Source organism: Cavia porcellus, unplaced genomic scaffold (assembly GCF_034190915.1).
Source record: "Cavia porcellus strain 051 isolate PalLab524CR breed Dunkin Hartley unplaced genomic scaffold, mCavPor4.1 scaffold_31, whole genome shotgun sequence".
In the NCBI taxonomy this organism is placed as follows: domain Eukaryota; kingdom Metazoa; phylum Chordata; class Mammalia; order Rodentia; family Caviidae; genus Cavia; species Cavia porcellus.
In genome coordinates this window covers 23,485,672-23,499,447 of record NW_026947514.1, presented here as the reverse complement: position 1 = coordinate 23,499,447, position 13,776 = coordinate 23,485,672, and the positions used below count along the sequence as shown (strand labels likewise).

General features: G+C 36.6%; 1 protein-coding gene across 45 annotated transcripts in view; it reads left to right on the top strand.

The window, feature by feature from the left end:
• Positions 1–13,776, top strand: part of Nrxn3 (neurexin 3) — a 1,541,537-nt gene that overhangs the window by 820,408 nt on the left and 707,353 nt on the right. The window lies entirely within an intron of this gene.

Below are 13,776 nucleotides of genomic sequence, written 5' to 3'. Positions count from 1 at the left end.
TGCAGAACTTTTGGGATAATACTGAATTTATAAAACATTCACTTTGACTCTAACAAAAGCTAAGTACATATTAGCAATCATTATCATAAACTACTTCCAATGATATCACATTTTAATCCAGTGCTCTGGAAAATGAATAGGAGATTCATTTGTTAAATTGACCCTTTTCCAAATGCCATTTGGAATAGGATTAGTGAGTCATCTCATGTCTAAGAATTTCACCCAATTTACACAGCACATTAAATGAGTGAAATTTGCAAACTCTAATATCAAATTTAACTTTAGCTGTTTTATATTTTTAGGACCCTTTCCCCCTACAAATACAGTATACACTTTTTTATTTTAAAAAAGACGATGCTAACTTGTCAAATTCACCCTATGAAAGGTAAACTGAGAAAAGTTAGTAGACAAAGGTAAGTTTGAGAATAGGTAAAGTCAAACATATATCGACGTACAGTGGTTAAGAACAAAGTTATTGAGATAAATTATTTGAACTGAGGACTGTCCTTTTAATTGACTTCACTCACCAACCTTCTCTCATTTTTCATTTTCATGAGCTTCTTAATATATTCTTTTCATTATATAAAGCATGCCATATTTGGCCTTTTCATGAAAAATGTATTTGATACTCTTCTTTGACAGCCATTCATGTGAAAAGAAGAGGTCCCACTTCTGTCCGTCCCCTAACTGTGCATACTCATAAGAATATACCATTTTTTTTCTAGTAAAATACATTGTATGCTTACTACATATTTTAATCCCAGGTACACAAAATATTTAGAATAAGCAATTACCTTTTCCTATCGGCATCAAGTATCCTATATGTTGAATATAACTCAATCTAAACTGTTTACTTTCCATATCTCCATAGAAGAAAAGGAATGTATGAAGTAAACTCCCAAACTGGGGGAGGAATTCATGCCAAGTTAATCTGAGAGATTTTCTGTACCTCTATATATCTTTACCTAATTATATGTCTACATACTGATATTTTTAAAGTAAAATTTATTTTTCTAACATCTTTTTTCCCCCCAAGGGGATGGGTTGGGCCAGTAGTTACCTTGAAGCTTTATAAACTGATATAAAGTACATGTGTATTTCTCTGTGTGTTCATTTATTTTTTATTTTGATAGTGGAGTTTAGTACCTGGTTCATGAACTTATTGATCTGAATTTATATATTTCCAGGAGGAAAAAATTATCATATATGCCTTTGTTCTTCTGAATGTGATCATTTACTTCTTAAAATCTGGCATATGTTGCAGATTTTATACTAGTTTTCCAAATTAAAGGATAGATGTATTTTACTCTATACTGCTAGAAAATTTAGTACATGTATGAGAAATACAATTATAAAGTTATTGAATTCAGCAATCAATAGCTTGTTTATATAATATTCAGTGAATATTTCTACTTCCAACTTATAACAGAATTCCAAAATGTTATTGCTCTTTCTTATTTGGAGAAACATAATGATCAGTGATTATTTTAAATTTAATATGATCCTGTTTGGATTTTTTTATGTAAAGAAGAGAACCCGGGCTGGGGATTTAGCTCAGTGGCGTAAGTGCCTGCCTGGCAAGTGCAAGGTTGTGAGTTCGATTCCCAGTACCGATAAAATAAAATAAAATAAAAACAAAGAAAAACAATTGCTTAAGGTCAAAGGTGGGTCATGTCAGATACTTCACAATGGTGGTGGTGGCCTATGGGCATGTCTGAGACAGGCATGGGAATATGTGTTCTTCCATTATCCTGTGTTGTACGGCGTGGATTATTGATGGGTAAATACAATGACAGAGACAAAACAATAAAAATGAAAGTCACCATATTGAACAGAAACCAAAAGGTAAATTGTTTTTTCATCATTTTGTTGTGCTGTGTTGTTGTTTTGAGTTTTTTTTTTTTTTTTTAAGGAAGTTACAACAAGAAGCAGATAAGGACAGACAAGCTGGCAGCAGATTGTGGTTTATGATGATGGTCCCAAAGAGATTTGGCTTTCTTGGTGACTTTGAAGTAAATTGCAGCACTCAAGATGTATACTAAGAAGGCTGGATAATGAGATGTATGGGAAAAGGAATTGGTATTGCGTTATAGCATTGCCAGCTAAATCAAGGAATGGAAATAGGGAGGTCTAGGTTAAATTTTGTTGGTTAACTGTAAAGTACATTATGAATGACAGAATTTCCACTTCTCTAAGAGGAGTAAGAATATTTGAAAGTGTCTCAAACAATTGCTGGTCATTGTTTCCACTGTTTTTCTTAACTTGTGATACCTTTGTTTCATTCCCAATTTCTAATTTCTTGTTATATGACATTCTTTTTGTTTGCATTTTACTAGGGCTGTAAATATATTTTTGAGGTGGCAAAAATGAAAAGAAGTGTGTTTACTTCTTCATCCAGAATCAGATTACCCACGTGTGTAAAAAACTTTTCTTGAAGATCTCATAAGCTACTGAGGAAGCTTCACCTAGAAGTTCATTTGAGCACTTAAATGTATTGCTTTCCCCAAAAACTGTCACAGAGAGCATGTGTTTGCATACAGGCAGATTACAAGATTACTGTTGTTTCTACAAGCACTATCGTTGTCTAGAGAGCTGCTTCTGCCTCTGAGTTGCTTACTCTGTTATTGTGGCATATGAAAGTCACATACATGTGACCACCACTGCTTACCATCCTAATTCTATACCACTTAGACCTGTTGGAAGCAAAATAAAATGAATGTTGGTCATATTGGAATTGGCATAAAGCAAGAATGAGCTTTCCCTACAAAGGTATTTTAATTCTAAAGTTAAAGGGGATTAGTGACCTCTACCTGTGAGGTGTGTGTGTGTGTGTGTGTGTGTGTGTGTGTGTGTGTGTAAGAATAAAGTGCCCTGGTATCTTTAGTTTCTCCTTTCTCTTCTGTAGTCTCCCTCTCCCAGGTGCCACTTTGAGGGGAGATTCACTTCTAAAAGAGTGTGTCATTTTAAGTTGACTTTCTTGGAGCCGAGCTAAGAGCCATTGCCAAGGCCAGTGGGCGTAAATTCAGTCTGCATGGCAGGAGATGAAGGGCTGTGGAATTTATGACTTATTTGAGTTCTCATACATCACCCTCTGTGTCGCTCGCTTATGATGGCCCTGCCAAAAGATAAAGAAGTGTAGGACGCTTGGTACGGGCTGTGGTGACAGGCCAGGGACAAATGTCTCTGTTGGGTAAATTGATTTGAATGACTCTAGTGAAATATCAGATTAGGTTTAAAATATGATTGGGTTTAATGATCGTACTGACTACATAGACTGTGGGGATTACAAATCCTGGACAAGCTAATTAAGACAATCTACAAAGGGTGGGTGTGTAGATATTTGTAAGTCCATATAATTACTAATGTCAGTAAATCCCACCACGCAAAACCCAGACTTGTTCTAATATATAATATATTGAATCTTCCTTGAATATCAGAAATATTGCTTGCAATCTCTAGGGTATTTATCTGGGAAAAAAGTGTTAAGAATATTTTTCCTCTATTCCCTTGAGTCAACAAGCAGGGTACAAAGCATAAAATGATGTAATGAAAAGACAGAGAACATAGAAAGAGTTTGTTCCATACTGATAAAGTTTAATAACCATATTTTGAATAATAGGGAAAGAGTTTTACTTGTGTAAAAGTGGGGATCAAACAGTAAATGGACTAAATTTTAAATTATGAAAAAGTTTTTTGTTATTTTTGATGTGGCTGTTAAACTAAAAATAGTAGAATTCCAATTTCTTCATAGGACCAAAATATCTACTAGATTTTTCTTTTTGTATTTAAAGTTGCCTCTTAACTTCTGAGTTTACATCTCACAATAACCATGATTTCTTGCTGTTCCTACCTCCAATTAATTACTCTTGATATTCATGCTTTCATTTTTTGGGGATGAGAATGAATGACTTTGTCTTCCAATAGTGTTACAAAATAGCAGTTATTTGTTTGAATTTTACACTCTTCCTATGTAGCAAGGAGAACTATTCATATCAAAATCCATTCCAAGGAGAGTTCTCTGTTGATGTAAACTGGTCAGCAGAACTAGAAGTATGCAGAATTCCTGGCTATCTAACCTTTTTCTACCTGGTTCTATCTTGAATTTGGAGGAAGTTATCCATCTTTATGTGACATAAAATGTTTATTTATTTCAGTTGGTGACTGAGTGATCTAGAGTTTCTAAGGAGTGTGAAAGGGTAGAAAATTGGATTTAGAAAACAACAGTATTGGTGGTTGGATGTGTTCTACTTTTAGAAATCAAAATCAGAAAGCAAAGGAAAAAAAGCAGAACTACAAGAGTCAGCTTTGGGAGTGTTATGTTCTTTTGTCCGTGTGCTATAGAGTAATATTGCCACCATCTGACTACGTTCTTTGGTGAGGCACCTGCATAATCACAAAACTTGAAATTGTCTTCATGGAACATGGATGTGTCCCTGTCTTAGATTTGATCTTTAGGGTAACATATACCTTGTACTCATCCACTTTTCATCTAAAGATAATATAGTCACTTACTGAAAAAATCCGTTTGCTAAGGTCTCATTTTAGGTAATTTCCCTTTTCCGATGTTAATGGACTCCATCACTGTTTTATGGGCCTCAGAGTTCTACGGGTTTCCAGCATGGGACTAATAAAACAGTTTCTATTCTGTGCTTATACTGACTTCTTTCTTTATCTCTATCTTTCTTTATAAGTCAGTATCAAGAATCAAAGAGAATAAGAAAGATGCCCAAGGTCATCGGATTGTAAAGAACAAAGTAACTTTTGTCCCCACTGGCTTTTCGTACGTAATGCATGCCCCAGCCACACCATTTTCCCTGTTGCTGTGTCTAAGTAGTACATATTTATCTGTTCATTTCCTTGTTTAGGGCTGAGTCATACCACTTTGGCTCTGGCTCCACCAATCTCTCTGACCTTCTGCCCTAGTTTAGGATAAATGCAAGTTGACTTTAGAGGAACTTCTCTATATGCTGTTCATAGCATCTTTATTTATAGTTACACTCTGTCTTATTATTCTGATTTTTTTTGTTATAATGATCTTATAAGTTATTTTGATTATTAGTTCTCTTTTAAGACACCTATACCCCTTCGTCTTCCTAACCCCATAGTCAAAATGTAAGCTTCCTAGGAGCAGAAATCCTATCTCAGTTGCTCTTGCCTATGACCAATAGTATCATGCATGAACATAATAAACCCTCATAGTTATTTCATTAATAAATGAGTAGTTAAGTGAAAAATGTTCCTGGAGAAATGGAGTAGAAAACATATAATTCTAATGGTAGGAAATGTTAACTAAATCTTCTAACAAATATTTTAGCAAAACATTATGGCTACACAGAAATTGATGAATGAAGAAGAAAAAAAAAACACTGAAGGATATTAGGATGTTATGCAAGAAGGGTACAGAGAAGGAAAGACTGGGGGTTGATAGAATTTCATATACTGAGGGGCTGGAGATTTAGCTCAGTGGCATAAGTGCCTGCCTTGCAAGCAGGCAGTCCTGAGTTCGATCTCCGGAACCGATAAAAAGGAAAAAGACAAAAAACAAAAACAAACAACAACAAAAAAAATTCACATACTGATAGTGAGAGAACCATTCTTAGATCTAGAACAGCCTGAGAAAATGTACAAAGTTAGTCATGTGTTGGTTATCAATGATGTCACAGTAAAAAGACCACAGTTCAAGTCCTGATTTCTCAGTAGTTTTTGATTTTGGACCATTATATCTAAGTTTGAGTAACCTGCTAAATTTGCAAATGGATTATTTAAAGTCAAGGAGCAACTCCATTATAATAGCATAAGTAGAGTGAATAATCACATTTGCAAAAGCTAGACAGCAGTATGAGTAAATATAGCATATTTATAAAGTGCCAGCCCTCAGCTGAAAGAAGATAAATTCTAGTTTTAATATAACCTTAGGGTCTGAAATACACTCAAAGATTCAATTTGTCTTGTCACAGAAACTTTATCTTTACAACTATTATTATAATAAAGATACTGGAATGTGAACTTAACCTCTTTTTGAGGGTTTCAACCAGGAATATGAAGATTACTTCTCTCTAGAACATTAAGCGTGAGCAGAAAGTTGCCATATGAAGTATTACAGTAGAAGTAATGGGAAAATAGAAGCAAGCCATTTGATCCTTTTCACAATGCAAAGGTGCTACCGCAAGTCATAATTCTATTACAAAAATCTATATAAATTAAAATTGAATAATGATTCTGAGGCTGGTCAGTGCTCTTAATGTTCTAGGCCTTGTCACTGTGAATTGTGGTATCACTTACCAAGGGCTACTTAAAGAGAAAAATGAGAGAGGAGGCGGCATTTGAATAGTGAGCAACTCGAAAATGGTGCAGAAAATCTGGGAGAGGAAGCCAAGGGGAGTGAACATGGGGGAAAACAAAACGGAGAAACACATCAGCAGAACCAGAGGAAATCAAATGAGGTGGGGAGCAATTGGCAAGCAAGGTTTCTTATTTATCTAACAAAACCTCCAACTGTGGTCGCCTCACTGAAAGGAAAACAGTTGTGCTGGGGACCTGAATATCCCACTGGCTCTCAAAGCATACCTGCAAAATCGTAAAACCTGGCTGCTGGTCTCTCTGTACTAAGCATCAGATAATTTTGGACCTGGTGCCAGATTCTGGAGATTATTGTGCAAGGGTAAAAAACAAAACAAAACATAACATCGGAAATCCTGGCTCCTTTATCATTCCCAGTAACCCTTCCAGGATAAAAATTTAACTTGTGCTTTTCCTAGTATCTCGATTTTCAGAGGTGAGTAACCTGAGGGTAATACATAGGCTTCTGATCCAGGCTCACCTGGCTTAGGAGTGATGAAGTTGGATTTGAGTCTCGTTCTGGTTTCTTAGCTCACACCCTAACGTACTCCTCTGGCCTGGGAGAGCCATTCTCTGATGTATGCTTCTTTCATAACAATTAGTGCACATATGTAATAAGTGGGTTGAAGTTATCTGTTATTAAGGAATAACTTTAAAATGCAGGATTAGATTCTGAGACAGATTCCTTTTCATTCTTTCTTACTCTTAGTGTTGGTTTGAAAATAAGAATAGGGAAGGGATGGTAAGTGAGCCGCTGTGCTGGTATAGCTGAAATTGCCCACTTTAACAGTTCACTTCTGCCATCTGGGTTATTGCAAATTCTCCTAAATTAGTACGGTCTGTCCTGCTGCCTTGGAAAGGGAGCAGCTAGTGCAGGGGAAAGTATTCAAAATACAGCGAAGGGATTTTGGGGGTAAGATTTTACTTAATTATCACGGCAGTACAATGACTGGCCAAAGCCGGAAATCTTTTATTTCCACTCAGTGAGCAGCCCAATAAGGCTTCAGAACACGCAGTGCAAATACAGGCCATTTCATTTTTTTGGTGGCTCTTAAAAAATTAATCAAGAATTCATTTTTTAAAAGAATAATCCTCTGTTAAATCAAGCAACCAGACTATGAAATAGAAATTAAAGAAAATGAAATGGTGGGAAGGAATTATCATACAAATACTAAACGCTGTAAAAAAAAAAAAAAAAAAAAAAAAAAAAAAAGCCCAGCCAAGTGAATTGGTTAATAAGCACCTACAATTTATTGTCTGCAGGTTTCTTTTTACAGGAACCATTAGGGTTCATTAGTTTGATTCCATCAACATCACCTGCATCTAACTCTTGGCAAAATTCTGTGTTACATACAGAGTGGCCAGGAGATGTGAGAGCAAGCAAGTCTATGACATGAGGCATGAATCCGGAAGGGGGTGAGTGGATGTGGAATGGGGCTGGGGTCAGTACCATGGTGAGTCTTCTGGATTAGTCAGTTGACACTGTGAGCCTCCATCACATTAGACCTGGTGACCATTCCTGCTAGAAAACAAACTGGAGGATTTGACATTAAACACTCACCCAGTTGCCCCAAATCTTTTATTTCCTGAAGACTTCATGCAGTTCACTTGATGCTTATCATTTTGGAACGTGAGGTCTGGAAGAGCCCTCAGTCTGTCTTCTTTGGCTGGGGTGGGCTCATTTCAGGAGAGGAACCGCAGGCTGCTTTCCCACAGGGGCCACTGTCTGAGAATGAATACTGCCTGCATTGTGAGATTCTACGGAAAGTCTTCAGTCAGATAGCCTTCTTGGTCTCATAGGAAAAGGTGTATGGTTAAAAAAAGATATTGAGAATCCCTGGGGTGGGGGTGTTAAGGTACCAGTGCTGGGCTTTCTTTAGTGCAGCCTGGCTACCTGATAGCAGGATTTCTGCATCTCAGCATTTGGATTGGATGTTTCTTTGCTGTGGGGGGCTGTCCTGTGCATTGTAGGTTACTTAGTAACTGTACTCTACACACCCGATGCCAACTGTGACAACCAAAAATGTCTCTGGACACTATCATATGTCTTCTCATGGGGCAAAATCATACCAGCTGAGAACCACTGACATATGTTTTGTACTCTTCGAAATAACATCACTGATTTTTTCCCCTCCTAATGATCCTCAGTAAGGTGAAATCTTCTTCTGAAAACAGATTTCCAACATAAGTCTCTGATTGGTTTTAAGAAACCAAATCACATTTTAATCTTGTCATGGTTTGTGCCCCCCGCCATGTGAAATAGGAAGCTGAGGAAGGGAATAGCAACAGGCACTTATTTTTTGGGCTGTAGTGCCCTGGATTTGCTGTCAACTAGCTATGCAACCCTGGCCAGATAAAAGGACAGTGCAGTTCCAAGTTTCCTTTTCTTCACATGCATGGTGAGGGAAGAAATGACTGTACCTCATTGGTACTGTTGTGGCAATGATTAAATTAGAGTAGTAGACACTCAAAGCACAATAAATGACTCATGTGGAGTGCTAGAGAAATGTTTGTTACAATTATTATTACATTTTTGAAAATCAATTTATTATTAAATCAGAGCTTAATTTTTCTTTACCAAACATTTTTACATGTTTTACTTTCAGTTATATTCTATCCACTCACAAGTTCTCTCTCTCTCTCCCTCTTCCCCTCTCTGTCTCTTTTCTCTCTTCTCTGTCTGTCTGTCTCTCTCTCAGTCCATAAGGGCTGACAAGCTCTCTGGCTCTGTACAGTATCTTTGAACAAATCCAGGCCATTTTTATCAACTCTCCAGTTTTTCCTGCTTCTTCTGTGACTGTCCCTAGCTTTTCTCCAGTTCTTTTCTTCCAGATCCACCAACAGATGAACTGCAAATCATTTCCTTGATTTGCAGCTTGGGCACCAATAAAGAAACTCTATAATAGTTTTCGATTTTATGCTTCATTGCTTAGGCCACATCATAAACATCATGGCATCTTTAAAAAAGAAAACAAAGAAATGACAACTCTTTTGGCCTGAGCTCGATCAAATCTACGTCTGTAAGGGCTCAGAAAAATACAAGATGAGAAATTTCTCTCTCCCTTTTTAATTCTGTGGAAGCAAAGTGACCTTGAGGGAGCACCAGCTTGGTGTTTGCTTCTCTTGGTGTTGCCCACAGCCCACCTCCTTCACCTCCTCCTGCTCCCCATTCAGCTCTTGAACAACCTGCAATCACTCTGCCTCCTCTCCAAATTTATGACCAGGAACAGGCCATAAAGAGAGAGGGCCAATCCTAATCCCAGGCACTGCACCTTCCTGTTTGCCAGAGGAACGACAGCTTGATGGGGCTGTAAAGAATAAGCCAGCGTCCTCACAAGCACCATGAATCAAACCCTACGATAATGACTAGGAGGGCTGCTGCAGTAGCTGCAGGGGACTCAGAGCCCTGGGCAAGAGCTTCCTCTAAACCTCCCTGGATGGAGGGGGCCCATGGATGTACTCTTTGTGGTCTGGCCTGATACCCTGGGGTCATCTCACAACTGAAAAGAGCTGTCCAGCTCACAGATCCATAGGAAGAAGAGTTTGTTTTTAACCTCTGTGGAATGGCCTCTCCAGTTATGGATGCTCCAAGTCATAAAGATGCTCTTCACATGGTCCTCCTAGAAGAATGCATGGACTGAGACTGCACCTTTTACACCTGTGATTACCACTTAGTGCACATTTCATTAATAATCTCTCCTTAAAGCTCATAATGTGTCAAAATCCCCAAGTGATCTCGCTCGGTTTCTGATCTGCTTGGCCTTGGGAGGGGCCCGAGAGTTTGTATGTATGTGTTTATTTATTATTTTTGCTCTTCTGAGGATGGAACTCAGGGCACAACACATGCTAAGTACATGTCCTACCACTAAGCTATAGCCAGAGATTCCCACTTTTGTTTTTACAAACTCCTTGGTAATATTGATGGTCTTCATTTTTCTACCTTTTGTGATTGTGTAGTTCTTAATATATCAGAGCTTTATTTTACCCTGTGTTTTCTTTCTCCACCTATGCATTGATTCCCAGGGCACGATATTTGTCAATGTTTACACAGAAGAGCAGTAATCTCACAAATTAGTTTTGGGCAAAACTAATTTCTGCTAAGCCATGAAGTATGAGAAATTCTGACAAATAGAGGGAAATCGCTAGCACCAGGTTTAGTCTCCATCCCAGTGTATAAACACTTTTTCAATAGTACATTTATGTTAGTCTCACTATGCTTTAGTTTTCTGGATTTTGAAGATTAAGTGGGTTACTGCATGTAAACTTTAGAATTTCTGGCAATTAATAAATGTTTAAGAATATGAATTTTTTATCCCCTTCCATTAAGAGACTAAAAAGTAAAACAATCAAGTTTTTATCCTAAAACTAAACAAAATGGGAAGCAAGAACAAACGATTATAATAACCACAATCACCTACTCTCACTTCTATGAAGCTGTTCTCCTACGAGTTGTTCAGATCTGGCAAGAGCTAAGTGTTCTGAGTTATAGCCATGACAAAAATTAATTTGAGATGGATCATAAACCTAAATGTAATAGCAAAAATAATAAAGCTTTTAAAAATATGTGGACATACCTTCAGGTAAACACCACTTTTTTAGGAAGAATACAAAACCACTAAGCATAAATGAAAATAAAGTAGATTCAGTTCGCTGAAAATTAGTTAATTAATTTCTGCTCATCAAAAAATGTATTTGCAAAAGCTAAAAGATAAGCTCCAGACTATTAGAAAATATATTTTCAATATATCCAAAAATAGACCTCTATGTAGAATGCATAAACATAAACACAAATAATAAAAATTACAAGTAGACTTAAATACTTAATAAAAGAAAACATATTAATGATCAATAGACTCATAAAAAGATGCTTCAGATCTTTAGTTGTTAAGGGAATATATATATATATATATATATATATATATATATATATGTGTGTGTGTTTAATATATTAAAATCACCATTAGATATATTTTTAAACCCTCTAAATAAAATCTTTGAACTTTAAAACTTCTTTGCACTTGAAAGCATAAAATAGTACAACTACTTTGGAAAAGTATTTTTGTAACTTTTGAAATAAGGCAACATGCATCTGAACTAAAGCCCAGCAAGTTTGCTTTTAGGCCTTTATCCAAGAAAAAAGAATGCATATAGTGATTTACCAAAAGATTATTGTGGCCTCAAACTGAACAGAAGACAGGTGCATATGAACAAAAGAATGTATAAACAAAATATGATATATTCATACAGTGGAATAGCAATACTCAATAACAATAATTAACTCTGGATAAATGAATATATATATATATATATATATATATATATATATATATATATATATCTTAAAAAGCAAATTTATTGAGGAAGAGAGACAAAAATACACATACCATATAATTTAACTTATATAAATTTCAGATATAGGCAAAACTAACCTGTGTTAGGAATCAGAATGTGAGTTGTCTATAAAGTTTGGATATTGGGCAGAAAGAGGCTGAAGTGAGCTTTCTGGGATGGCAGAAATATTCTATACTATGTTAGAAGTGCTAGTTTCAGGGATATAATAATAAAACTCAGCTAAATACTTAACATCATGCTTCACTATGTGTAAATTGTAGTGCAATTTAAGGCTTTTTGAGTGACTCTTGATTCTAGGCAAGTCTCTATGCATTTAAAGTGTTTGTTGCTCCTTTTCCTCTCTCAGAATTTCCAATCTGCTGTTGACCGTCATCTAGGAAATGAGAAATAGAAACACCAATAACGGTAAACAAAAGCCTTTTAGTTAATTATTTGCATCTATCAAAAGCCTAGTCTACCCACTGTGGGTAAATATTTCATTATGAAGGCTCTTGGGCGAATCTCTTACATATGCCCTTTCTGTACAGGCTTCTACTCTTTGTTTTTTTTTTTTTTTTTTTTGTCTTTTTCCTTTTTATCGGTACCAGGGATCGAACTCACAACTGCCTGCTTGCAAGGCAGGCGCTTATGCTGCTGAGCTAAATCCCCAGCCCCTAGGCTTCTACTCTTTGGCCTTCCTGTCCCTGTGTTGTCCTGAGTTATTTGTTACAAAATGAAATTGATGGTCCTTTGCACCTCAGCTGAACTCTTCATTCAAGGTTTTCCAAGAACATTACAAACTCTAATTCATTAGCATCATTATAAATGGTAATGTCCTGTGGAAAAGTAAGGTGATGGCACCAATTAAAATAATCTTCTTGTAGTCACACATCAAATCAATGTCAGTGCAAACACATGAACAATGCATTGGTGCATCTTCATTCCTTTACCAGATTAGCAGCAGCGCACTATTTGAAGCTAAATTGAAACCTCTGTCCACGCTTACGGAATATGCCACGGTTCACTTGACATGTGGATCTGTGGACAGAAAGAAACAGAAGGAATGGATGCATACTACATGCAGATTCTGTAGCAGTACACAGTACGTACCTTGAAACAACCTCAAGGGTATCGAGAATAAATAGTATGCATTCTTTCATAGAATTTCAGGGCCACATGTAGCTCATTTCATCAATGATTTACATTCCTTCCCAGATGTCCTGAGTCCTAGCCCTCAGTCACTGGCACTGTATTCTTTCTGTGTTGTAAATCAGCATAAGATATTTCCTTATTCACTGGGCTTTCTGAAGTTTACAAAACAGAAGATGTATCTGGTTTTAAATAAATAATGTTATGAAAATTTGCTTGCATATCTAATAATAGTTAACAATGACAGACTGAAGACCTTGCCCAGCATTCTTTTGATTGTTTTACATATGTTAATTTGTTTAATCCTTTCAACATTCTGTAAGTAAGTAACATGGGTGTTCCCACTTTATCACTGTGGATATGGGAACAGAGAGATTAAAATACCTACCTCAAACCATGCAGCTTGCAGGTATCAGAGCTGGAATGAGACTGTGGGATGCTGGATTCCACAGCTGTTGCATGGACCTGCTGCTTTTCTGTAGGAGAGGAAGAAGGAGATTTATTTCCTTTGGAGAAAATCTGAATAGTAAGAATGTTTCAGCAATTAATCTGTGCATAATGAAGTTCTTACGAAATGAGCAGTTGTCACTATGGAAAATGCTTTGTCTCATTTGAATTTTCAAAACTCAGGGCAAAAGTATTATTCTTATCTATTACACTTTAAATGAAACCGAGGCCGGCAGTTTTAAAGGAACATGTCCATAGCCACATAGTTATAAAGAGGGTGACCCAGGACATACTGGCCCTGGGGACTACTACAGTATTATAATAAAATAGCATTTATTCAGTTCAGTTTTTTTTTTTTTTTTTTTTTTTTTTTTGTCTTTTTCGTTTTTATCGGTACCAGGGATCGAACTCACGACTGCCTGCTTGCAAGGCAGGCGCTTATGCCGCTGAGCTAAATCCCCAGCCCCTTCAGTTCAGTTTTAATCGATGCTAAGCAGTCTGCACTAAATA